This window comes from Sciurus carolinensis, chromosome 8 (assembly GCF_902686445.1).
Source record: "Sciurus carolinensis chromosome 8, mSciCar1.2, whole genome shotgun sequence".
In the NCBI taxonomy this organism is placed as follows: Eukaryota; Metazoa; Chordata; class Mammalia; order Rodentia; family Sciuridae; genus Sciurus; species Sciurus carolinensis.
In genome coordinates, this window is record NC_062220.1 from 2,964,789 (window position 1) to 2,992,243 (window position 27,455).

Here is a 27,455-nt window from a genome sequence, read left to right on the forward strand (position 1 = left end):
GGGATTAGGGGCCTTCTTCAGTGTGACCTCTTCAGGGCGATGATACCTGCCACAGCTGCATCTCCAGTAAGGTCGTCTCCTGATGTCCTGAGGTTAGGGCTGCAGCCTGTGGCTCTCAGGGGGCACAGTGAAGCCCACATCAGGCAGACCACAAAGAGGCTCTGAGGATGCCTGCTGAGGACCGGCCCCTGAAGACCCCTGGTGGAGGCCCCAGGGCAGCTCTCCTCGCTACAGAAAGGCACTTCTCCAGGTATGTGTGGACCCTGGCCACCCAACACCTGCCTCTGTGCTTCCTTTCTTTTCGTGACATGTTCTTCTTAGAGACCCTTGGCAGTAGGGTGTGTCTCGACACCGTGTCCCTACATGGAGTGCACCTCATTCTGACTGGGGTCCCATGCTCTGGTTGTCCATGATGTGGCATCGCACTGCTGGGTATTCACCCTAGAGAGTGATGTCCATTCAGTCTGCTGTCTTTCCTGTCCCTTCCCTCCCTGCCCTCCCTTCCCCTTCATCTAATCCAAAGGCAATATAAGATGATTTAGGTCTGGTATTGTGATGCTTCCTGCTTCACTTCTCTTGCTAAGGGTTGCTTTGGCTATTCTGGGCCTCTTATTTTTCCTGATGAATTTCATGACTGCTTTTTCTCATTCTATGAAGAATATCATTGGAATTTTAATAGGAATTACATTAAATCTGTATAGCACTTTTTATAGTATTTTGACATTATTCATTCTGCCTGTTCAAGAACATGGGAACCAGGCATGGTAGCGCACACCTGTAATCCCAGTGGCTCAGGAGGTTAAGCAGGAGGATCGTAGGTTTGAAGCCAGTCTCTGCAACTTAGCAAGGCTGTAAGAAACCTAAGTGAGACCCTGTCTTGGAATAAAAAATAAAAAGGGCCAGGGATGTGGCTCAGTAGTTAAGTGCCCTTGGGTTAATCCCTGGCACCCGCCCCCAAAAAAACAAGAACATGGGAGGTCTTTCCATCTTCTACAATTTCTTAAGGTCTTCTTCAATTTCTTTCTTCAGTGTTCAGTTTCATTGTAGAGGTCTGTTTTAGTCAGGGTTCTCTAGAGGAGCAGAATCAACAGGAAGTGTGATTAGAAAGGGGGATTTATTAGATTGGCTTACACAACCAGAAGCTGGCTAGTCCACAGTGGCCGTCTGCAGCTGGAGAGCTGGAAGAATCAGCAGCTGCGCAGTCCAAGACGCAGAAGCCCCAGAACAAGAGGGATCAACAGTGCCACCCTAGTCCAAGACCAAGGCTTCTGGAAACTCCCTGGAGAATCACAGGCAGAGTCTGCTTTGGAAGAGTGAAGAAGAGAGAGTCCAATAACCTCAGATAATCAAGAATCCATTTAAGAACAGCCAAGCTTGCTTCTGCATCTGCTTGCTTGTTCTTCCATCCAAGCCACCATCCTATTGGGTGATGCTGGCCATACTTACAGAGGGGCTCCACTTTAGTTCACAGTCCCACATGCCAATCATTCGTAGACACATACTAATTGACACACCCAGGAGCCTCTTAATCATTGGTATCTCTTAATCTAATCAAGTTGACAATTCAAATTAACCTTTATAAGGTCTTTACCTCTTTGTTAGATTGATTCCCAAGGGATTTTTTTTTTTTTTGAGGCTATTGATATATAGGAACACAATTTACTTATGGTTGTTAATTTTATATCCTGCTACTTTGTTGAATTTGTTTATGAGTTCTAGAACCTTTCTGGTGGAGTTTTTGAGTCTTCTAAATACAGAACCATGTCCTCAGCAAATAGGGATAGTTAGAGCTCTTCTTTTCCTATTCATATTCTTTAATTTCTTTAATTTCTTTGTTCTGTCTAATTGCTCTGGTGAGAGATTCAAGGATTGTATTGAATAGAAGTGGTGAAATCAGGCATCCTTGTCTTGTTCCAATTTTTAGGGGGAATGCTTTCAATTTTTCTTCATTTAGAATGATGTTGGCCTTGGGTTTAGCATATATGGCTTTTATAATGCTAAGGTATGTTCCTACTGCCCCTAGTTTTTCCAGTGTTTTGAGCATGAATGAATGCTAAATTTTGTCAAATGCTTTTTCTGCATCTATTGAGATAATCATGTGATTCTTGTCTTTAAGTCTATTGTAATGGATTACGCTTATTGATTTCCATATTTCATACTGACCTTGTATTTATGGGATGAACCCCACTTGGTTGTGGTACACTAACTTTTTAATATGTTTTTGTATGTACTTTGCCAGTATTTTATTAAGAATTTTTGCATCTATGTTCATTAGGGTTATTGGTCTGAAGTTCTCTTTTCTTGATGTGTCTTTGTCTGGTTTTGGTATTAGGGGAATATTAGCTTTATAGAAAGAGTTTGGAAGGGTTCCCTCTTTTATATTTCATGGAATAATTTGAGGAGGATTGGTGTTAGTTCTCTGAAGGTCTTGTAGAACTTGGCTGAGAATCCATCTGATCCTGGGACTTTGTAGACTTTTAATGGCATCTTCAATTTCATTGCTTGAAATTTATCTGTTTAAATTTTCTGTCCTCCTGATTCAATTTGGGTGGGTCATACATCTTTATAAATTTGTCAATATCGTCATGATTTTCTATTTTATTGGAGTATGGATTTTCAAAGTAGTTTCTGATTATCATCTCTATTTCAGTAGTGTCCTTGTAATATTTCTTTTTTCATCATGAATTTTAGTAATTTGAATTTCTCTCTCTCTATCTCTCTTTCTCTCATTAGCTTGGCTAAGGGTTTATCAATTTTATTTATTTTTTCAAAGAACAAAGTTTTCATTTGATTTTTGAATTTTTTTTGTTTCAATTTCATTGATTTTGGCTCTGATTTTAATTATTTCCTGTCTTCTCCTTTTGGTATTGATTTTGTTCTTCTTTTTCTAGGGATTTGAGATGTGATATTAGATTATTTATTTGGTGACTTTCTGTTACTTTAATGAATGAGCTCAGTGCAAGGAACTTTTCTCTTAGAACTTCATTTATAGTGTCCCAGAGATATGTTGTGTTGTTATTCTCATTTACCTCTAGATATTTTTAAAATATCATCCCTCATTCTTCTCTATCCACTGGTCATTCAATACCATATTATTTAGTCTCCAGGTGTTAGAGTAGTTTCTATTTTCTTATTTTATCTTTGATTTCTAATTTTTTTCCATTATGATTCATTATGAATACAAGGTATTATCTCTATTTTTTTGGTATTTCCTAAAAGTTGCTTTGTGGCCTAAGACACATTCTATTTTAGAGGAGGATCTATGTGCTGCTGAGAAGAAAGCATATTCAGTCATTGATGGATGAAACATTCTATATATGTTTGTTAAGTCTAATTATTGGTTGTATTTTTTAGTTTTAAACTTCTTTATTTAGTTTTTGTTTGGACGATCTATCCAGTGATGAGAGAGTTGCGTTAGAGTCACCCGGTATTATTTTAACACACAGTATTATTGTGTTGAAATTGAGAAGGGTTTTTGGATGTATGTAGATGTGCCGTTGTTTGGGGCACAAAGATTACAATTGTTATGTCTTGTTGATGTATAACCCTCAAGTAGTATGAAATGTTCTTCCTTGTTCCTTCTGATTAACTTTGCCTGGAAATCTACTTTATCTGATATGAAATTAGAAACCCCAACTTGTTTACTCGATCCATGTGAGTGAAATATTTTTTCCCATCCTTTCACTTTCAGACTCTGGATGTCTTTGCCTATGAGATGAGTCTCTTGGAGACAGCATATTGTTGGGTCTTGTTTTTTAATCCAATCTGCCAGTTTATTTCTTTTGGTTGATGAATTTAGGTCATGTACATTCAATGTTATTATTGAGAAATAATTTTTTTCCTTGTCATTTTGATTTATTTCTATTTTTTTATTTGAATTAGTTTCTCCTTTGTTTGACTTTTAGTGTCATTCTTCCCTTTGCTGGATTTCACTTTTATTTGTCATTTCTTCTTCATGAAATATTTTATTGAGTATGCTTTGTGGTGTGGGCTTTCTAGTTGTAAATTCTTATAACTTTTGTTTATCATGGAAGGTTTGTATTTCATCATCAATTTTGAAGTTTAATTTTGCTGCATACAGTATTCTTGGCTGGCATCTATTTTTTTTCAGAGCTTGGTATATGTTATTCCAGGACCTCCCAGCTTTGAGGGTCTGTATTGAGAAATGAGCTGAGATTCAGTTTGGTTTCCCTCTAAATGTGACCCATCATTTTCTCAGGCAGCCTTTAAAATTCCATCCTTATTCTGTATGCTAGGCATTTTCATAACAATGTGCCTTGGTGTGGGTCTGCTGTAATTTTGTATATTTGGGGTCCTGTAAGTCTCCTGTATTCGATTTTTGATTTGATTCTTAAGGTTTGGGAAATTTTCAGGAATTATTTCATTGAAAAGTTTATGCATTCCTTTGGCTTTTATCTCTGAGCCTTCTTCTATCCTGATAAATATTAAGTGTGGCATTTTCATGTTATGCCATATTTCTTGGAAGTGCTATTGTGGTTTCTTAACATTTTTTTCCCCCATGGTCAATTTTATTTTCAAGAGTATATATTTTGTCTTCATTGTCTGAAATCCAGTCTTCCAAGTAGCCTAGTCTGTTTGTGCTGCTTTCCAAAGAGTTTTTAACTTGTTTATTGATTTATTCATTTCTAGGATTTCTGACTGATTCTTCTTCAGGATCTCTATCACTTTATTGAAGTGACATATCACTTCTTGTATTTTCTCTCTTATTTCATTTCTTATGTCATCCTTTACCTCAGAGATCAGTTTAACCATGAAGTTCCTGAATTCCATCTCTAACATTTCCTCCACTGTGGTGCCAATGGAGTCTGTTGTTCAGGTGTTCTGTGCTGTTTGTGATGGTCTTTCCCCTTGCTTTTCCATATTATTTGGGTGTCTATTCATCTATCTGGGTGGATCTGAAGCATAGAGTTTCTACTTTACAAGTTTATAGTGTCCCTCTGTGTTGCTAGTTCCTCACAGATGGGGGAGGGGTAATCTAATGAGAGCAACAATCTATGCGAACAACATATAGTAGTAGACTAGGTACTTAGTTCCTTTTTTGATATCTACAGTGTTAATTGGTACAATATGCAGAAATAGTAGGATCAGCAATTTCTGACAGTAAAACCAGTAAATAATTATAAATTGTGTCTGGTGTAAAATCAAACAAAAGGTGTTGTCTGTGACTTCCACTGTAATAATTATTACTGTGACCTTGGTGGTAGGGGCAGACATTATATACCTCACTTAGTATTAAGTAATGTTAAGGATAGAGTTGAGTATGAGAGAATAGACTGTAGAAAAGTGTTTTCAATTTCAAAGGTAAATTGGGCAGATGCAGTGGAAACTTAGAATATGTTGTTAATGAGAAAGGGGAAGAAAAAAAAGAAGTAAGAATATAAAGGAAGAGAGAGAATGGAATTTGTCTGTCAGTCATACAAAAAAGGGAGAGGAAAGGAAGATAGAGTGGCAAAGACTGCAATTAACAAAATCAAAATGTGCTAATCAAAACCTCTCAAAATACAGAGCATGGGAAAATAACACCTTCAAAAAAGGAGGGGGCTAGAAACAAGGAGAGAGAAACAAATATGCATATAGATGTGTAGGAGTCCTTGAGTCAATCAGTATACATTCAGCTAACAAAACCAAATGTAGAAAACCAAAACCAAGAAGCAAAGCAAAACAACAACAGCAAAGAAAAAAAGGAAAAATATTGGTGCCAAGAAATTAAGGAGTTGTTTCCACTATGGTGGATAAAAGAGTGAGCGTGTGTGTCCACTGATTTCTTTCTGTTTTTCCTTGAGGCATGAACTAAGCATGGGAGTGTGGGCCTGGCAGTGCAGTGGCTGGTTATGCCTGGCAGGCCTAGCTGGCCTTCACTGTATTTTTGATTCCAGACCTTTATCAGCTATGTATTGACAAATCGTTCATCTCAGTTCATGGCTTGTTTTTTCACTGTTTATAGCATATTTTAAAAAATGGAAAATTTTTCAATAAAGTCAAGTTTATGAAGTTTCTCATTTATAGTTTCTGCTTCTGGTTTTGCACACTCACCGTCAAAGACAAAACTATGTTGAATGTCTGCTGTGTATTCTGATAGAAGCTATAAGTTTCACCAGGCGTGGTGGTGCACGCCTGTCATCCCAGCAGCTTGGAAGGGTGACACAGGGGACCACAAGTGGAAAGGCAGTCTCAGCAACTTAATGAGGCCCCCAGCAACTTAACAAGACCCATTCCTGGCACTCGGGACCAGGTCTGCTCCCTAGCACCTGCACCTGCACAGCAGAGCAACCTGGGACTCTTGGGGGTGCAGCCTACAGCTGGATGGCACGGATCCCACTTCTGCAATTCTGATAAGCTGGGGCTCAGCAGCCCTCAGGCACTGTGGGCTCCCACCCCCCAGCATTTGGCACAGCGGGAGTCACATAGAGCCTCGGGGTTGGGTGGTCTCCCTGAAGAAAGTACATTCTTGGGGTAAAGACCAGAACTGTGCTTCATTGTTCCCTGAGTGTCAACCCAAGAACCCGCAGTGCAGTGAGCACCCTGAGGGGGGTTCTGAGCCCACATTTCCTTGTATCCACAAGGCACTGAGCACTGGAGGTGTCCAGGGCATTTCATTCACTGGGATAGGGACGTCTGCCAGCACAGGGCCTGAGGGTGCTATGGACAGGAGGGAAGAGTCATGGAGAGTCCTGGCCTGGCCAGTTCTTGCAGTGCGAATTGGGGCAAGAAAGATGCACCCCTTGGGCCATGGAGAGTCAAAGTCAGGCTCCAGGGGTTCCTGGGCAGATGTAATTGGGCAACGCCACAGTGGGTGAGGTGTCCTCCTCTCAGCTTCCGTGCTGGCGTCCTCGTGCGACGGGGGTATTTGGAGACGAGGGCTTTTTTTCTCTTTCCACATTTTTAATTGGTGCATTATAGCTGTACATGACGGTGGGAGTTGTTCCATATTCATACAGGTACAAAATGTAACAAGAGACTTGGCCGATACCCCTCCCCTGCCCTTCCCAGCCCTCCACTGTCTCCCATCCCTTGTCCCTCCTCTACTGACCTCCCTGTGACTTTCAAGAGCTCTGCCCCATCTCTCTTTTCTTTTTTCCTCTCTAACTTCTGCATATGCGAGAAAACATATGACCCTTGACCTGCTTCTGTTTCATTTCACATAACATAATGACCTCTAGTTCTATTTTCTTACAAATGACATAATTTCATTTTTCTTTTTGACTGCGTATGTACACCATATTTTCTCTATCCATTCATCCAGTGGTGGACACCCAGGATGGTCCCATACTTTGGCTGTTGTAAATTGTGCTGCTATAAACATAGGTGTGCATGTATCACTGTAAGATGACTTTAATTCTTTTATCTAGGAAATACCATTAATTATCTAGGATAAATACCAACGAGCGGTATAGCTAGGTCATATGTGGTTGCATGCTGAGTCTTTTGGGGAACCTGCATACTGATTTCCATAGTGGCATTAATTTATAACCCCACCAAAAACAAAAATATTCCTTTCTCCACAAACTCTCCAGCATTTATTATTGTTTGTATTCTTGATGACTACCATTCTGACTGGTGAGAGATAAAATCTCAGTGTAGTGTTGCATTTTGTTTCGTTTTGTACTAAGATTGAACCCAGGGGCACTTAAGCACAGAGCCACATCTCCAGCCATTTTATTTTTTAATTTGAGACCATCTGGCTGAGTTGCTAAGGGCCTCTCATAGTTGCTGAGGTTGGTCTTGAAATTGCGGCCTCCAGCCTCAGCCTGCTGAGTCACCGGGATTACTGCTGGGAGCCACTGCTCCCAGTTCAGGGTAGTTTTAATTTGCATTTCCCTAATTGCTAAGGATGTTGAACTTTTTTTTTTTACTTGGTGACCTTTTGTATTTTTTCTTTTGAAAACTGTCTCAATTCATTTGCCCATTTATTGATTGAATTATTTGATTTTTTGGTGTAAAGTTTTTTGAGTTCTTTATGTATTCTAGATATTAATCCTCTGTCAGAGAGCAGCTAGCAAAGATTTTCTCCCATTCTCTCTTCAGAGTCCTGATTGTTTCCTTTGCTGTGAAGAGACTTTTTAGTTCAATGCCCTCCCATTTATTAACTCTAGGCATTATTTCCCGAGCTTTAGGGGTCCTATTGAGAAAATCGTTGCCTGGGTTGGAGTGTTGGCCCTGTTTTCTCCTAGAAGTTGCATGGTTTCTGGTCTAATTCCTGGGTCTTTGACCCATTTTGAGTTGATTTTGTTCAGGGTGAGAGCTCAGAGTCTAGTCTCATCTTCTACACATGCATCACCAGTTTTCCCAGCACCATTTTAAGAGAGACTGTCTTCTCCCCATTGTATGTTTTTGGCACTTTTGTCAGGGGTCAGATGACTGTATCTGTGTGGGTTTGTGTAGACAAGGACTTTAAAGGGATAATTAAAGAAAATGAGGTCATTGGGTGGGCCCTGACCTGTCTGACTGGTGTGAATAAGAGGAGGTCAGGACACAGACATGCGGAGGGACGACCCTGTGGGGCCACGGGAAACACATCTGCAAACCAAGGAGAGAGGGCTCAGGAGGAACCAGCCTCCCACCTTGACCTCAGGCCTCCAGCCTCCGGACGGAGAGGTGATGGTTTCTGTGGTTAACTCCCGGCCTGCGCACTGCTGTGGTGGCTGAGAAAGCTCGCACGATCAGAATCCCTCATGTCTGGCGCACAGCGACCCTGACACATGCACGTGATAGGTCAGCCTTGCCCAGAGCGAGCCCACATGTGAACTGTCGGTTTGCATCAGCAGCGCAGGAACAGAAAAGGTTGAAACTCAGCTCCTCTGGCAGGAGCTGCTCCTGGCTGTCCGCAGCCTCCTCCCCCAGGGTTCTTCAAACCCTGCGCAGGTCACATCCACGATCCTGCAGGCCTCTGATTGGACGCTGTCTTCTAGGAGAAGCCCTCTACCCACGGAGACCCCAGGGCCTGGGTCAGGTTGCCCTCTAGGCTCTGGCCCCACCCTGTCAGCACTGCTGGGCCCTCTGTCTCTTCTTCCTACCAGGCGAGAGGGCCTAAGGCAGGATACGTCCTCTCTGGTCATTGTTCCTTGAGGGTCCATTGCAGAGAGGTCACTTGGCAGGTAATGGGGGAAGAAACCTGCTCGTCAGCGGGACGAAGGGTGGCGGTGGGCTTGGACCCTCAGGGGTCCAGAATCTGCTGCTGGGAAGACGTGGGACAATGACCCAGGCTCCTGGGGTCTCAATGCCTCCGTCTGTAAACCTGGAGTCGTAGGTCAGCCCGTGAGGTCTCAACCAACCAGAGACACTGGGATGGAAAAGCGGCATGTGCCACAGCACGATGGGTGACACTTCACGCAGCTGTGCGACCGGGTGGGGCGATCTATGCGGGAGTTCAGTGGTCTTCAGGGACGTGCCCCAACAGTGACGCCTGAAGTCAGCCTGAAAGGGCAGGGACACTGAGAACTGGAGGCAAGGGCCACCCCTGCCGGAGAGCCCGCCCAGCTCTCCTTCCGGCCCTGCAGGTGGCTTAGGGACTCCTCCTCATCTTTGATTTCTGCAGTTGCCCTTCTCTGGCTGGCTGCCCATTCCCTGATTCTGCGCAGGCAGACATGTAAGTAGCAGACTTAGCAGTCGGAGGGGAATGACACCAAAACCACGCGAGCCAATGACAGCCGGGGCGGTCATCAGGGACGGAGGGAGCAGCCCAACCCCTGGACCTGGACGGTGCTCCTGGGATCTGCTCCCGCTGGCACCTCGGTCCCCTCCACCTGGTTGTGGCAGGAGCAGCATTAACCCAGCTAGAAACTGGATGGCATGTGCCCCCCCATGGCCAGTCCACTCGGACAGTGTCTCTGGGCCTGAGGGGTAGGCGGCACCCAGCACAGGCAATTGCGTGATGGAAAGACGTCAACCCCTGTTGAGGCTGCCCGGGCAGCCCCTGCTGACCAGGAGGGGTGCCAGACCTTGGGGACAGATGCTGCATTTTCTACCTCGCAGGAGAAAATGGGGCACAGGAGGGCCGGGTGGGAAGCCAGTGTTTGGGGAGGGGCCGTGAGGACTGGGGCCCTCTCGCTGGTGGGGGAGAAGCCCTGCCGAGTCGGAGGGTCTGCACTCACTTTTCAGAGCCCCTGTTTGGAGGAGTGTGATCTTTTATTTGTTCGTTGATTTTTGCCCTGGAGGTTCTTGAAGTTTTCTACCTGCTTCTTGTTAAAATTCTTGGTGTCACGTGGGTTGGCACATCGTGAATAAGGATAGTTAATGGACATGGCATCTATGGGCAGGCAGCCCCTGTTCTCTACGGTCTTCCAGATTCGAGGACCACCATCTCTGAGGCACCGGAGTGAGGCGGGCCAGGCTGGGCTGGAGGGTCAGGCTCGGCAAAGCCAGCAGGGGCTGCCGGTGACCGGAGGGATTTCCTGCTTCTCAATCTGGTTCTGCAAAAGCAAAAGCGGTTCACATGGGCCTCAATTCAAAGAGGAGGAAGGAAGGCTGAGCGAGGGCGGCCGGCTGGGCAGTGCTCCGCAGCCACTGAGCACCCATGCCAGTGGCCGTCTCGGTGGCTCCCTGAGGACACTGTTCACCAGAGCACCTGGACTCAGGCAGGGGTGAAGTGACAGTCTGAGGCCTGAAGGGGACATGCCCCTGGTTCCATTTCATTTCAGAATCTAAGTGTCAGACACCCATATTCTGTGTATGTGGCGATTAAAAGTGAGCAAAAGGTCAATTGCAGAGAACCCTCAGAGGAGTGACGCCCAGGGCCGCAGGGACGGCGGGAGAAGGGGCCACTGCCTTGAGCACCATGCTCCAGCTGTCCACAGCCCTCCGTTCTGCCCTGCCTCTGAGGTGCAGCACTGTCTCCCGCTTCCCTTGAGAATTCCCAGTCCAAGTAGGTAGAAAGGAACTCTTGAACTGCTAGCTGTTGTGGAGGTGCTGGGAGTGCAATGGGGCCTTGGGGCAGGCCTGGCCAGCAGCCCCCCGCGGCAGGCACGTGGTGTTCACTCTGGAAGTGCTGCACCGTGGCCTCCCGGGCTGGGCGTGTGCCATGTGCCCCCATCCTCGAGCTCTGTAAGAGCCACACAACATGGAATCGCCGATCAGGAAGGCCACAAGTCTGCCATTTTGTGGTATTAATTAAAAAACCAAACCCAAAGTGTCAGTGGTGCTGAGTGGTACTGGGTGCTCCGGGGTCAGCTGCTATCTCCAGCTCCGCATGCCCCGCTCCCTGGTGTGGTTGTGGGTTCCTCCAGTCTGCATGCTCACGGCTGCTCCCATAAGGCTAGACTTGCAGAGGGTTTTACACAGTGGACAATCCTTTTCAGTCTTCTGACTCGGCTTCTGGTCTTCCTTCCGCTTGGAGCCCCGTCGCTCCTCCTTGTGTGAACTGAAGTGTTCTGTAGAGGTAGATGAAATGCCACTGCTTCTCTGCATTTCCGGCAGCCAGGGCCCTTTGCTCCTCTGGCCCTGGTGAGGGCCACGAATGACCATCCTTGCTCCCTGGTGACCTCACCTTGTCCCCACCCACATGTCCTTTTCTCCACTTCTTCCTGGGCTCCAAACCTACCTCCTGGGCACCTCGGCTTGGTGCCCACAGGCCTCTGAAGCTGCACGTCTATGAGCTCTTGCTTCCCCTGGTATCCTTTCCATACCACGCACTGCCCTCGACGGTGCAAGGCCTGAAGAGCATCCTCACTTCCTCTGATTCCCAAGGCTGGCTCTCCTAAATCTCTCCCCTGCACACGGGCCTGCTCTGACATCCACCAATCAGCAAGTCCGGCTCTCCTGCAGCACTCCTTCTGCTCTGACATCCACCAATCAGCAAGACCAGCTCTCCTGCAGCACTCCTTCTGCTCTGACATCCACCAATCAGCAAGACCAGCTCTCCTGCAGCACTCCTCCTGCTCTGACATCCACCAGTCAGCAAGGCCGGCTCTCCTGAACCACTCCTCCTGCTCTGACATCCACCAATCAGCAAGGCCGGCTCTCCTGCACCACTCCTCCTGCTCTGACATCCACCAATCAGCAAGGCCGGCTCTCCTGCACCACTCCTCTGCACACTGACCTGCTCTGACATCCAGCCTCACCCGGCATTTTCTGCCTTATTGCTTTCACCATTTGGTGCAGGCAGTCCCGGAAGCACTGAGAACAGCAGTGCCTGAGCCCCAGCCCCTCTGGCCCCAGCCCACTAAGTGCAGTCCCAAGTCCCCCTTGGGCCCACCTGCACCCCAGACAGAACAAGGCTGGGCTGCCTGCGTGTTTCTTCTCCCTCTGCCTAAAACCTTCCCTCCCTGGTTTTATAGGTGTCTTCATGTGCTGGGGACAGTGCCGCACATCTGCAACCCAGGGACTGCAACCAGGAGCTGGAAGTAGGAGGGTCTCCAGTTTGAGTCTAACCTGGGCAACATTGCAAGATCCTGTCTCAAAATAAAATTTGAGCCTAGCACAGCTATGCACATCTGTAATGCTAGTGGCTGGGGAGGCTGAGGCAGGAGGATCTCCCGTTCAAAACCAGCCTCAGCAACTTAGTGAGACCCTAAGCAACTGAGATCCCATCTCAAAATAAAAAGTGAAAAAGGGCTGAGGACATGGTGGCTCAGTGGTAGAGAGCGCCTGTGTTCAACCCCGAGCGCCACAATAAATAAATAACAGTGTCTGCGTAGCTGGCTCTGCCTTAGCCTTTCCCTGCCCTCTGGCTTGGCTTTGCTTTCTTTTGGATCCTAATTACTGCCAGCCATTCCACAGCATTACTTAACTTTAACCCTATTTTGTATTGCCACCCTTCCCCTGTAAAGAAGGCTCTGGAGAGTCAGGCTTGGCCTCACCACTGCTGACCGGCAGCAGTAGTGGACAGTGCTTCCCTGTCTGTCGGGGACCCATGCCGTGGCCTTGTTCCCAGCACACACTGGTTGCTCACTGGATGCTTGTTAAATGCAGGAGTGAGCGTCACACAGCTCTGTCCACTCCCTGCTCACTGAAGTCGTTCCAAAGAGCCCTGACCAGGGCCCTGAAAGTTAGCTTTCTGTCCACGCCGCCCCCTGGGCTTTGTGAATTAATGTGCTTTCTTAAAGCCAATTACCAAGATGGGCTTTTAAGTTTAAAGAGCACTTTAGTTCTCTGAAGCCTAGTAAAGTTCTTTCAAGTCACTTGAAAAAGTCCCTCACTTCTGAGGGGACACCGGGCCAGCTGCAGCCTTTGGGTTAGAAGGAGGGGGAGGGAAGATGAGGGGCTGGGCTGGTCAGAGGTGCAGAGGGGACAAGTCCAGGCACCCGACTCAGACCTGGGCCACCAGGCCATAGGAGGCCCTCCAGGGTTGGATGTGTGGACAGCAAGCAAGTCCAGAGGGGAGAGATCAGTCCAGTTTTGAGTATTATATGTATATTTTGTGGTAAAATACATATAATATAAAATTTACCATCTAGGCCCCCTTTTGGTATATCGTTAAGTATAAGCACAGTGTGGGGCAATTCCGTCTAGAGCTTGTTTCACCTTCAAACTGAACTCTGTCCTCAGTAAACACTAGTTCCCCTCTCCCCCTCCCTCCTGCTCCTGCAGCTACCGTCCTCTGTGATTTGAATTGAGTGGCACTCCCTCTTATCCTCAGGGGTATCTCGTAAGACCCAGTAGATGCCTGGAACCTTGGATAGTACCCACCCTATACATATTGTGTTTCTTCTGATACATACATACCTATGATAAACTTTCACCTTTTCTACCTGAAGGAGGCCCTATGGGTTCTCTGTGGCATAAATTCCTGTCTCAGGACTCCTGCATTTTGGGGTCATTACTAAGTATGGTAAGGGTCGCTTGAACACAGGCATTATGATACTGCCGGTCAGTCTGATAACGGAGACAGCTGCTAAGTAACTCCCGGGTGGGAAGGGACACACTGTTCCAAGGGATGATTTGTGTCCCGGGCGGGCCTGAGCTGGGCAGCCTGCCATTTCACCATGCTACACAGAAGAGGTGGGCACAATATAAAATATGAGCTGTGTGTTCCTGGGGTTTTCCGTTTCATATTTTTGGACTGCAGTTGACTGTCGGTAACGGAGGTTGTGCAGTTGAGGGGACGGCAGTTGGTACCCTCAAGGGGGAATCGCAGGGCATCTGACCTTCAGTGGCTGGCTGGTCTCACTGGGCTCCCCCAGGGCTCACCCCCGGGTCTGTCTGTCTGGATTTCTTCCTCGTTAGGGTTGAATACTCCCTGTTGTGGGGATGGACCTCCTCTGTCTACCCACTCCCCTGTCTGTGGCCACTTGCTCAGGGCTGAAGGGGGCCGCAGCTGCAGAGAGGTGGCCCCAGGGGCACGAGTTAGAACTGGTAGCTTCCGCGCCAGGTGGTGTGAAGTGCTGCTGAGTCTGTGTCTCCACGGAAGCCATGCCTGTGTCAATCACGGCCACGGTGAGGTCCTCGCTGGAGGAGAGGGACGACACAGGGAACCTGCGTGCCTTTTCCCCTTCGAGACGTCCCAGAGTGAGGTCCGGTATCCCCTGCAGCACACACCAGCTGTGTAGTGCTGAGCGGGCACTTCCTCACCCACTGAGCGGCCGAAAGCAACTGCCTTGCTTAACACGCAGAGCCGCGGAGAGGACGCGCACTCTGATCTTAGGTGCTTTCCTTTCAAGTTATCGTAGGAAAGACGCCGAGTGAAGGCTGATGAGCTGAGTGATGGCAGATGGGAGGAGATTCTAAGAACAGCCACTGAGGTCTCATCCCCTGACTGCCCTGGTGTGTTCCTGTACCCCAGCGTCACACCTGGTTTTCTGCCCTTGTCCCCAGCATTGGCTGAGAGAGGAGGGAAAGGCAGGATGTGTGTGTTAGCCTCACATGTGGCCACAACAGGAAGCAGAAGACCACCTCTCCCACAGGCAGGAAGCGCAACGCCCGTGGCAATGCAGGATCCAGGAGCCAGGCTCCTTCTTAGGCCAGCGTCTGGCATGCCTGACTTCCCTCGCCAAGGCTACCTCACGTTCCAAAAGAACTGCCAGAGCACCAGTCATTCAGTTCCTATTCTAGCCAGGAAGGACGAAGGGAACACGAGAAAATCGGTGCTTCTTTCCTTTGGGAACTCCTCCTGGAAAGCGCGCAGGCCAACCCTGCTTTCATCCTACGTCCTGAACGGGAACGTGGCCACATTTTGCTGCATGAGAAGCTGAGAAACAGAACTTGGTACCCACATGGAAACTCCTGTCTTTCCTACTGGGGAGAAAGGGACAGCAGGAAGGGACATTAGAGACCAGTGGCTCAGAGAGACTGGAGGAATTGCATCTGAAAATGGTAAAAATGACTCAAATTAACTGTTGCTTCAAGTTCTTTTTGTCAACAGTGTAGCAATAACGAGGAGAGTGACGAACTTTGACCGTGGAAGAATAAGCATGCTATTATGGGGCGCAACTTACGGACAGATCGATCACCACTGAGAAGTCCAAATTTGAGAGTCTTTATTAAGCTGGCCAACTGACTGTCTCACACGATGCCCCAAAAAATGGCTATTAGGAGAACAGCCCTGACCATAGGGTTGCAGGGGTTCTTATGCCAAAAATCACATCAATCATAAGTGTCTGTTGCTATGATCAAAATTATAAACTAACATCATTAGGTCATCAACAGAGGGAGAAGTGGGTCAAAACGACCCTTACCTGGGTACAAACTAAAGAATGGTTACTAACATCCACATAATCGTTGTTGACATCACTGTGCACATGGCACGTTGTCTAGGAGAAATAGGAATCAACAGAGAACAATTTTTCATTACATAAGAATTGTCATTTTGTATTGCTAAACATGTCACGCTAAGTAACCGATGATGGGGACAGAGGTGGGGTGTTCCCATGGGAGAAGCTCATTTCCTACATAACATGGAGTCTCAGAGCAAAATGGAGTCTGTCTGGCCTCTAACATTCTCATGGAGCCAGGTCTGCCAGCCCATCACAATGCCACAGCACCTCCTGGGCCAGGACGCCATCCCAGGCAGGGGAAAGGAGGATGGTCCTGCCTCCAGTCTTTGAGCCTTAATCTGCGGGAGACTCTGCACCCCCTTGTGACGTGCACGACAGACAGGGGTCAAGTTCTCAGGCGCCAGCCAGCGCCAGCGCTCCGGAGGCACACTGAGGAATGCCTTCTGCGAGCATCTTCTGCGGCAGTGTGGCCTTCCGTCCCAGCCTCCGCAGCCCATGGCATCCCAGCTGGATCCTTAGTCACGTCGCTTCTGCTCTTCAAAGTGTCCAGTATCACGAGTGCCTCGAAGCTGGCAGAGATTGTAGATCCCCGTGTCCTGTCTGAGCAGTAGCCATCAAGACCTTCGGGCCAGGGCCAGAAGGCTGCCTGGGAGCCAGGTGACAAAAGGAAGCCCAGATCCAGGCAGAGCCCAGCTGGCGGCCCCTCCCCACGTAGCGGCCTTGCTGCCAGACTCAGGGCCACCCAGGAGGGTGCGGCCACCCCATCAGGGTCGCTGTGAGAACGAAAGCACTCTGATGTGGAAAGGCCATGCCTACGTTGGTTCGCCGAAGGGAAACTGCAGAAGGTGGCAGGCTTGCCGATCACCCTGCCTTACTCATGGCTCGACGTGCACAGGGTCCAAACATTGCTCCCTCTCCACAAGATGGACAAGGGTGCGTGTCAATCAAGACGTCTGTGAGAAGCTGTCCAGGTGAAAGCGCATTTTCCGCGACTGATGTTTAGGTGCGTCCGACCGAAGCTGCATTTTTGGTGCCTTATGCTTTTCTCTAGTCTAGTTCACGGCCAGGACTAAGCAGGCTCCCCTGGCGCACGGCGTGCTGCGCCATCGTGTAGGTGCTCCTCCCTGATTGAGAGCAGGCAGTGGAGACAGGGGCCCATCCCTGGCCAGGCCAGTGACAGGCTTCGAGGTCACCGAGGCTCACCACGCCTCTGGCCTTCCCTGGCCTTGTCCATGTTCTTGGCATTCCCTCCGATGACCGCAGCTCAGCACCACCCGGAGTCCACGCTGACATGCTTGCTCATCACAGGGGCCCCAGCAAAGCAGCTGTTTTGTGAATTTGGTTTTGGGCTGTGTCCCCAGGCCAGAAACCTGCTCCTCCAGCCTCCTGAACTGTCCTCCTGCCAACTGCCAGGTTCTCCGACCTCGTAAGTGCTGGCAACTTAGACCCGGGCACAGTGATGTCCCTGAGGGAGCTTGTGGCAGGTCCAGCATCGGTGGGTCTGCCTCAGGCAGGGGAAGAAGCTGCAGAAGGAAGAAGGAAGGAAGGCTTTCTCCTTTCCGTTTGGTGAGAAGCCAGGCATGCATCTGGCCGGCAGGCTGAAAGAGTCTAGGAGGAAACGCCTGTTAGAGGCAGTGCGGTCCTGCTGGACGCTCCTCAGCAGGGGTCACTTTTAGGAGGCCCATCTCCTTGCACTGGACTGGACCCATTTCAGAATCTGTGGCAATTCCGACACAAGTGTCTGATGTAAGATCTGACAGGGAAATACGTCAGTCATTTCAACTGTCTGACATGTCTTCAATTCCTTTAAAACCCATTGCTGCTTAATTCCCAGCACTGCAATAAATAAATAAATGCATTTAAGAAAACCATTTTTAATGCCTGAAAGTGACATGTTTTAACTGAGTACAGGTGTTGGAGGCTTTGGAGACAGTGTGACAGGACCTGAGACCCGTGGGCAGGGCCGAGTCTGAGCTGGGGCCCTGCCGCTCCTGAGCCCCAAGCAGCGTACAGCCTGTCAGGTGGGAGGAGCGGTTGCTTCAGAGCAGGTGTTGAGGCCTGAACCTCATGAGAAGTGCCCTCATGAAGGCTGTTTGGACCCACCAGGAGGGTTCTCCGTGGAGACAGGGCAGGGTGCTCCTCATCTCTGCACCTGTGACTTTAATTAAAACTGGTGAGAAAAATGGGCCTTCAGCAAGAAACACTTTGATGATGTGTTGCCCCAGGTCACTGAGTCCACCAGGGATGTGGACAGTGGGCAGGCACTGGCACAGAACAAACTGGGAGGCAGCCATCCACCGTCCCAACCCTGCCTCTGCCACAGCCCCTCGGGAGCGTCCAGCAACCTGAGCTGCTTCTGCTGTGGAGCAAATCATCAGATTTCGAGGTTTCCAACAGCACCGTCTTCCGGCTGTGCTGTTCACGAGCCCAAGTGTGCGTCAAGTGTTCATGTGGCTAGTCCCTCTGGGGACCCACTTCTTCCCTATCCTTTTCTAACTTCGAGGCCACCCTTTTCTGGCCTTAAGGGCCCCTGGTGGTGTCTGGCCCACCTGGGTCCAGGATAGCCTCCTGTCTCCTGGTCAGACCATCTGCTCTCACAGGTCCAGGGATCAGGAGGTGGCATCCACTCCTGGTTGTGCCCACCTCAGGGACAACCTCTGGTTGTCAGGGCCTCTCTGTCAGGGCCTCTCTGGTGAGGCCATTTGGGCCTTGCTGGTCCACCCTCTTCCAAAAGCGTTCAGGAGATTCTAGCCCATCTTTGAAACTCTTGGTCCCTTACGCATTCCTGAAATCTGGACTGAGGTCCATAAAGAACCAGCTTAAGAAAGAGGCTCCTGCGGCACACTGTTTCAGTAACAAACCTTAATGTCGTTTTGTAAAGGAGACTGAGTGGAGTGAGCAGTGAGTGGTTCTGGGGACCATTAGTGACGGGTCACACCCGAGGAATCCCCTCGCCTGCACGATGGCTTTGCCAAGTTCCCCTTTCCTGCTTTTTGCCCACAGAGAGGAGTTTTTCTGCTTTCACTTAAGATTCAGGCACACGTCCCACGTCAGGAAAGTCCTCCCGCGGCATAATTTGTGGACTGCTTAGTGTGACCTTGGACGACTCCCCAGAGCTTCTGACAACCTCTGTGTGTAAGTGAGCAGACACCGTGAATTATTTCCACTTTCCCAATCAGGAAGCCAAGGCCTGGGAGAGGAAAGGGTCGCCGCAGGGTGCTCTGCCTCACGCTGATCCCCACACTATCCGGGGCCTCGGGCACAGGGCTGGCACGGTGACGACAGGCCCCTGGTACGGGTACCGGTGCTAGGCAGGGAGAGTGGGCCTTTCAACCGGGGACTTGGGTGGACCTGTGGCCTCCAAGCCAGGAGGCTGCCTGGCCCTGGACGCAGCGGTGGCTCTGGTGTGGAAGCCTCCCGCGCCCAGCCTGGCAAGGCCAGGGAGCTCTGCCCTGTGGCCATGCGGCCAGCCCTGACCTGCCAGCCTCTCCAGACCCTGCTCCTGGCCTGGGAGTGGGGTGTGCATAGCACCCTGTGCTGGTCGGTTCCTCGGTGCTTTAACAGACCCTGATGCCCCTTTGGAGATTTCCCATGGCCGACCCCACCCTGCTCCTCGGCTGTGAGACCCCGCTTGCCTGTGCTGCGCCTGGACTTGAGCCCGTCATTTCCCCGTGGCCAGGCCCTGTCCAGTGGCCCTGCGCAGGCCTCTGCTCCTAAGTGGAGCCTTCCACACTGCTTTACCAAGAGCTGTTGAGTGATTTTTTTTAACAGCTGGTCTATGCCCTGAGACCAGGCCCCACTGCAATTCTGACCAGTCCTCTGCTCGTGCTGCTGTCTGTCCTGTAAGCACGCCCAAGTCCCCCGCACAGCCCCCAACACACAGCCCCCTGGAGTGCCCATGCGGGCTGCCTTCTGAGGGCCGCCCAGGCCTGCTACACGGCAAGCCGCCCTTGTGGATGGAAGTCAGCCCTCACCGCGCCAGGCTCACTGTGCAGCGCCTTCCCCAGGAGCACAGCTGTGCCCGCAGCTTCCCTCGTTCCCAAGAGGGTGGCCGGGCCACGGCTGCTCTTGGGTGAGGGTGTCCCTTTCTGCATTCTGCAGCTATTTCAGGGATCTCTTACTATATTAAACATCGGTTCCAGCGCGGGATCCGTAATAACTACTGAACCCCACCAGGAGCGTCTCAGCTCTGAAGCATGCAAATTGAAGTCCGCAGTGCAGCCCGTCAGCAAATGCGGTGGCACGCCACGGGGAGAGGCGGGACATCTGCTGCCAAACCTGCCCTGCCCGCTCCTGCCAGCTTCGCTCCCCCTCCCTGGGATCCCTGCTCTCCTTTCTCAGGCCCCCGTTCGGCCGTCCGACATGTTGCCCCACCAGCACTGGCCCTGTGATCTTCTGGGTCTACTGAAAGCAGACATCAAGACGGGGTGAAAGATGGGTGCAGCTTACCACAGAACGCCCGTGGAGAAAACGGCGGGTGCTGGAGCCGGCTGGGGAGCCTCTAGGCGGGAGTGGGCAGCCTAGCCCGCGGTGTGGCAGGGACGTGCAGGAGCTGCTCAGACACGCCCCAGAGCAGGTGGCTGGGCATTCAGGACCCGTGCACGGTCCATTGAACTCTGGTGACTGGAGACTGGCCACAGCCCGTACCAGGAGACTGGCCCAGTCGCTGCGTGATGGCTCTTTAATTGCTAGAGCTGGTGCTGTCCCATCCCTGGCTGCTGCGGGCGGGGGTCTTCCAGCTGCAGCCAGCCCCAGCAGGTCCCTCACCTCCAGAACCGGGCCTGCCTTGCTGTCCCACTGTGCCCGAGGCTGGCTGGACCAGCTCCTGGGAACCTCCTGGGATGCGGAGTTGACTCCAGAGCACAGCAGCCCTCAGGCTCCTGCGGCTGGAGGGGCGAGGCTGTTGTGTGGCTCAGGCTTGGAGCGAAACCCGAATTCCTCTCCCCAGCACCATTCACAGCAGGACCGTCCCTGGCCTTGTGTTCCCACATGTCCCGCATGCCTCACCCTGAGACGCCCCGCCTGGCTCCCTGCTGCCCTGTGTGGAGGCGCCCTGGCCGTTCCTCCTCCCTAGGGGCTGAGTTTTGGTGTCCTGGAGGTTCCTTTGGCTAGGAGGAGCTGATGTCCACCACTTTGCAGCCTGAGGGAGAGAATCTGTGTGGGTGCTGGGCAGTGGGAGGCCTGGGAGGCCCATGGCGTCTGAGCAGACCCCTGGTCTGGGCCCTGGTATGTCTCCCTCTGCTCTCTTTTGATCTCGTATCTAACCACCTGAAGCCTTCCTGCCCCCAGTGGTGTCCAGGTGCTTCCAGGCCTGCCCAGGTGTCCCCTGGACTGGACGAGCTGCTCTGTGGGAACTGGATCAGCAGCTTCTGGGCTAGTGGCAGTCATGGCGCTAGTCTCAAGGACTGCAGGGCCTCTCCCCAGGACGCCCCCGTGGGAGCAGGCCTGCTCCTCAAATCCCGCACCGCCTGCCTCTCCCCTCGCCTGACCTCCTGCTCTGCTTGGGCACAGTGGGGAGGCCTCGGGAGGCCTCGGGAGCCCACGGGCCACTGACTGAATGCATCCGCGGGCCGTGGCTGCTGGCTGGATATTTTGGTCGCTGCTCATACTCAGTGGAGTGGCTTCTGGGGCCGGGCTCCTTCAGCATCTTCTGGGTGATGTTTATGCACGGCCACGCTTCCTTCCTCCCAGGCTCATTTCTGCAAACCCTTCCAGGGTCCTTAAAGAACACAGGGAAGGCAGTGAGGCCCTGAGCTTTGATCCTGCTGCTTAATTGCTTTCACTAATCACACCAAGATCAAGAGGATAAAAGTAGCCCCCAGGGTGGCGGGAGCGAGACCCCTTGATGCGGGTTTTGGAGGGTAGTGAGGATGGGCTCTAATAGACTCCTAGCGGCAGCTGAGATCATGGCTCTAATTAGATAAACCAACCTTGACCACAGAGCCCACAAGCATCTCCACACCGCGTTTCAGATAGATCCCACCGGGGGAGCGGGAGGCCTCTGGAAAGCTGTCGACTGCTTCCCCAGTGCTCTGCCCAGCAGAACTGGGTCTCCCCCTTCCCCTCCCTCTGCCCCGGCCTCCTCGCTCTCGGTCCCTATGTCTAGCTCCCCCTCTGCGTCTCTCTCTTTCCGTCCCCTCCCATGCCAGTGTCATTTCTTGAAAAAAGCTTCTGATTGACAAGTTTCTGTTTTTGCTAGTTGCTCCTCATTTTGGAACGTTCTGGTAACCCATCCGTGTTCTTTAAAACCAGACTTGAGACTGGCGCCCCGCAGGGTCAGATGTAAGCGTGGCTGAGAAAGGTTCTTCAGGCGGGTGTTTCCACTTCCCCGAGTCTGCACTACCCTGCCCTGTCCCCAGAGGCCCTCACTGGGCCTGGCCACCTGCTTCCAGAGCAGGCACCTGCCCAGTGTCCCCTCTTCTGATGGGGCCCTGGAAGCTCTTGTCAGTCCACAATGCATCTGCACAGCCGTGGACCACTCCGTGGCTCACGACTCTGCCCAGAGCCCGTGCAGGGAAGGCCTTCCAGGAGCCCAGCTCCTTCCGGTGAACTTCCCGGACTCCCAGGGCCCCAAGGGGTCCAGCCCTGACTCCTGAGTTGTGAGCTTTGGAGGCGAGGAAGAGCAGCTCTGCCCAGGGACGTGCGTCTTCCTGGACAATGTGCCACTCCTGGTCACTTCGCTGTGTTCGTGGTGTGGACGGCTGGTCCAGGTCCACGCAGGTGGGCACTCTGCTGCTTTAGGTGGACTCTGCAAAACAGTTTCCCAAACAGCTTTAGGTCCAGCATTGTTGACTAAGCATGGGGGGGCGGGACCTGAGATTGCCGTGAGGAAGCAGAGTAGGGGGACGGCGCCCCAGCCTGCTCCCCGCCCACGGAGGCAGGCCCACTCGATACCAACATCCAGCAAACCTTCTTGGAATACAGCGGAACCGTACTTTGAACAATAACAAGCCCACACAGAAACAAAACAACATGCCCACAAACAACCCCACCACAACAGACAAACTGACCCAATGCTCTGAACTTGGAACCGCTACCCCGTGCCCTCACTGTGCACGTGGCAGCAGTTCTGAACCCTCCCGGGTATTGTGAGCATTCTCCACGGAGTGAAGGAGAACACTCTCTGCTGCCGGGAGCCGGGTTCCTTGCTACGGGAAGGTGGAGACCCGTCCATCTCCCACAGGACAGTGTTCATTTGTTCACGACATCACCCTGCAGTGTCAGTCTCCCCCGGCACAGGGATCTCTGTCTGTGTGGTTCATGATGTGTGCAGGGGACAGTGGGCAGGTGGGCATGTGAACACATGCACTGATACGGGGTGATGGTGGACGTGGGGCTCAGGGCCAGGCCACCGACAGGACCGAAGCCAAGACTAAGTCTTCCAGCTGCAGCCTCAGGAGGGAGAGCAGCTGGTCAAGGCTGACCTGCGTCTGGCCTCCTGGGCCTGGGCAGGGGCCTGGGCAGGGACGGAGGGGCTGTGACAGGAGGCTACGCGTGACAGGAGCCCAACCCACACTCTTGCAGGCGTCCAGCGTGAGAGATGCCGGGTCCCTCTGGTTTGGGGTGTGGTGCTCACCTGGCAGCTGTGATGGAGCTGCGTGGAGGTCACAGCTGCCGCCTCTACTGGCCTGCAAAGCACATCACCAGACCCACTGGTCTCCAGGCTGGACTCCAGTTCCTGACCGAGGAGCTGCTCTGTCCATGGCCTCGCGATGGGCAGGGCGGAGGGCGTGAGAACATCCCGCCGCCCCCGGGGGCACAGCAGGGGTCTCGGCAGCGGCATGGCTGCCCAGTCTGGCCCGCTCCTCTCCCAGTGAGGGCCTCTGGGGACAGGGCAGGGTAGTGCAGACTGGGCCTTCTCCTCCAGCCTCCTTCAGGAAGGAACCTACCTGGCTTCCAGAACTGGTCTGGTGGCTATTTCCATGCCTAGGGCTGGCCTCACTCGTGGCATGACGAGGAAGTGGGGTGATTCTAAGCTCCCTAGGTGAGCCCTGCCCACCTCCATGGCGCCCCCTCCCTTAGCCGGGGTCAGCAGCACCCCGAGTTCTCCGCCCAGCCCTCGAGCCACCAGCTGTGGAGCCAGGGCGAGACTTCCTCATTCCCAGGAGTGGAGGGACCAGGGCCTCAGCACCTCTGGGCTGTGTGGGCCAGCTCTGAGGCAACCGCTCCTGCGGGCAGGGAGACGTGACAGGCAGGCACCAGGGGAGGCGGCACAAAGGCCAGGGATGGGAGGGGGTGTGGGACGGGCCTCGGGGTCTCGGCTGCAGCCCTGGCTCTACGACTGGCCACGAGCACCTGACCCAGCCCAGCCCGGTCTCCTCGCTGTGGAATGAGGTTCGGCCCTGCCACCTTGCTGGGTGGCCAGCAGCGAGAGGCTGGGCTCTGGAGGAGAGGCGACTGTGGGAGGGCGGTGGAGCAGGCAGGGCCCCGTCACAGTCGCCAGGGGTACGGGACCTGGCGTCAGGACCCAGGCGCAGCTCCGGGCTCCCTCGTGGCTCGCACACCCGCTGTCCCAAGCACTTTCCGTCACCACCTGCTCTGTGCTCAGCTGCTGCCGCTGGGTCCCCCTGAGTGTCGTGGAGGCCCGGCTCTGAGAAGGCTGGGCAGCCCAAGCACATCAAGGAAAGGGCTGCCTCTGCGACACAGGAGCCCCGAGGACACGTGGCCTCGGTGGACGGCGGGAGGAAGGGGCCTGGCACTCTGCCTGTTAGTGGGCAAGTGGACGCCACCATGCATACTTAGATAGAGCGGAAGGAAAGGAACCCAGCCTCAGTCCGCCCCAGGCTGGCCGGGGCTCACAGGCTGCTTGTCCCTCCGGTCGCCTTCTCCCAGGGGCACGCGTGCTGGGAACGGGGTTCAGACCTGCGCACTCCCCCGTCTGCGTCTTACGTGTGGCTTGAGTGCTGTTCCTTTGTCGACCCAGCTGCAGCCAGTCTCGGTGTGCTGGAATTCACGTACTTAACCATGACTTCGCACCCGTTCTTGGGTTTGTGCCACTGGCCTCAAGAGTTTGGGCAAGGGGGGCGATGACCCTGGTGCTCAGATGTGACAGGCAAGTGTGGCAAGGTGCCCTGGAGTCTTGGGGAATGGGGGCCGCCCCTCAGTGTTTCTGCACTGAATTCCGCTGAGGAAACCCCAGAATGGAGCAGTTGGAAACACTAGACAAGGTCAAGGTCAAAGCTGGAACTCGAAGCTCGTTTTGACACCTCAACTACTGTAGAAGCCACTCACGGAGAGCTTGGCTGGGGGTCCTGTAAAAATGGTGAGGGGTGTAGGGAGATTTTTAAAAATATACATAAGATCTTGCTTAAATTTCAAACCTAGAACCTAAAAAGGTGTGTCTTTCCTTGCCATGACTGTGGTCTGGGGTCTCCACTTGGGCCTGGAAGTGGAGTAGCAGAACCAACCAGTGAGAGACTGGAGGCCTTCTCAGGTGCTAGAAAGTTCCCCATCTTGAGCCACATGGAGGTCACAGGATCAGGACTTACCAAGTCGTGCAGTTAAGACCACGGAGTGTTGTGCTTCTGACACCTCAGTGAGGAGTCTGGGAACACAGAGCGCGAGGAGAGCTGGGGGGTCCTAGGCTAAGCTCCCTGATAGTCCTGATTTCCCATCTTTTATGGGTGTTTGGACCATATGGAATAAAATGGCATTAAAAAAAATCACACTATTAAATCTTCTAAAGTCATGTCCAACTTGGTTTTCACAGAAATAATAACATGCTTTCTTTTTGTGCCATTTCTTCCCTGCTGTCTTGCTTAATCACGTGGCTGCAGTATGTTTTAGGGAAAACACGACTAACACTTGGGAAGCGTTGGAGACACACCAAGTCCTCCCAGCACCCAGGATGCCCGGGGGGCCCTCAGCAAGCCCCACCGGTAGCCAGACGTCCTGGAAGCCCGGGGATGGGAGAGGCTCAACTCCGGATCAAGCCTCGGGGGAAAGAGCAAGTAACCTGCCCTGGCTTCCCGCTTCCTCGAGTCTGGACACTTGCTCAGGCTGCCTTGGCGAGGCCCAGCCGCCAGCCCCTCTTCTCCCTCGGAGGCTTCACACTGTGGGCAGGGGGAGGGCCGAGGTCTGAGGGCCTCTGCAGAGTCGCTATCGTTCCCCTGTGAGGCGGGAGCACGGCACTGCCCTTCCACGAGTGACCGCGGTGGTGTCTTAACGAGCAGGAGAGCAGACCCTGAAGCTCTGACCCATCGTGCGCACTGGGTGCACCTGTTGAAATGTCACACCCAACTCCAGGACTGGGCACATCTAACGTGTTCCCGAGAAGGAAGGAGGGCAGGGAGGGAGGAAGAGACCTGTCCAGGCAGCACCTGGCCCCCAGCCCAGCACCAGGGATCCGCTGCCCTGTGGAGGGAACTGGCCCCCTGCTCCCACCACAGACTTCACGCCATGGCCTTTTCCAAGAACTGAGGGTGGGGGTCAACACCAGGGCAAGACAAAGGGGAGAAAGTGGATTCAAGAACAGGGAAGACCGGGAGGCAAGCCGGGGCCCTCCGGACCCCAGATGTGTGCGTTCTCTGCTGGCGACTGCCTCAGGTTCGACCCTTCACTTCCTAAGGATTCCCTGCAAGGACTGGCCAAAGAGGGTTCTGAATACATTCCACACACTTTAAAAATTCTACAGAGGAGACACACCTGAGGCGCAAGGTGTTGTGGGTTGTACTGTGTCCCAACCCCCAGGACAGAATGAATTTGAAGACAAGGCCTTTGCAGAGGTAATTAAAGGCCCAATTAAGTGATTAGGGTGAGCCCTAATTCCATCTGACTGGTGTCCTCAGAAGAAGACGCCATGAGAAGACAGAGACAAGGGGAGAGAGACAAGGAAGACGGCTTCAGCCAGCGGAGGGGAGAGGCTGGGGCAGACCCTGCTCACCCTCGGGACCTCTCTGAGGACAACTGATCTCGGGCTAAAGCCTCAGGGCTGGGAGACGATTTGCTTCTGCTGGTTGGGCTGTTCAGTGCACTGTTGCGACGGGGGTGTGGCCCTCCATTAGAAAGCAGATGAGCTGACACCTGCACAGCGCTGACTGGAAGAGACGTGGGAGGAGGAATGTCCCGGATGAAGCTGCCGCGCAGAGAACCACGCACATTTTGGACTCAGGCACCTGAAGATGGGGGCTCTGCTCTCCAAGTGGGAGAGCTCGGCACGGCCCTTGCGTGTTCCTGTCACAGGAGCTCCTGGTGCCAGGACGGGCGGGGTGAGTGGGGCCTGCTGTGTAGGTGCTGGAGTGCCTTCCCCTCCTGCCGGTTCTCCCTCCTGTGAACCAGGGGTGGCCTGCAGGGACCTGGGGGCCTCAGGAGACCCTGTGCATGAACTAGAACCTCCAGGAGGCGCTGTGGCTTCCTGCAGAGCGATTCAGCAGGCCGGGGGCCTGGGAACCCGCAGTGCCCCGAGTTCCTGGTGGACGACTCAGAAACGGTGCAAGGCCATGGGCGTGGGCACCGGCAGCAGCGATGAGGCTGGGGAGGCCACCCCTCTCTGCCAGGGCGACTCCATGCTTGGAAGCTGTGTGCTCAGCTTCTTCCCTGCAATGTGTCTCCCTGGGCGAGAGCCCAAGTGTGCCAGGGCAGGGGTGGTGGAATGCCATGAGCTGGCCCGCGTCTGTGACGTCGTGGTTTCTGCCTCCTCTGGGACCCACGACGGGTGGGTCTTCGATCTGTGTCCAGTTGTCCAGGCCCCTGGGAAGGTGGTTGTCCCCCATGTCCTGAGAGAGGAAACGGCCAAGCTCCTCAGGTGACTGTCACCAGAAAGCCCATGGGCCTGAAACGCAAGGTCAG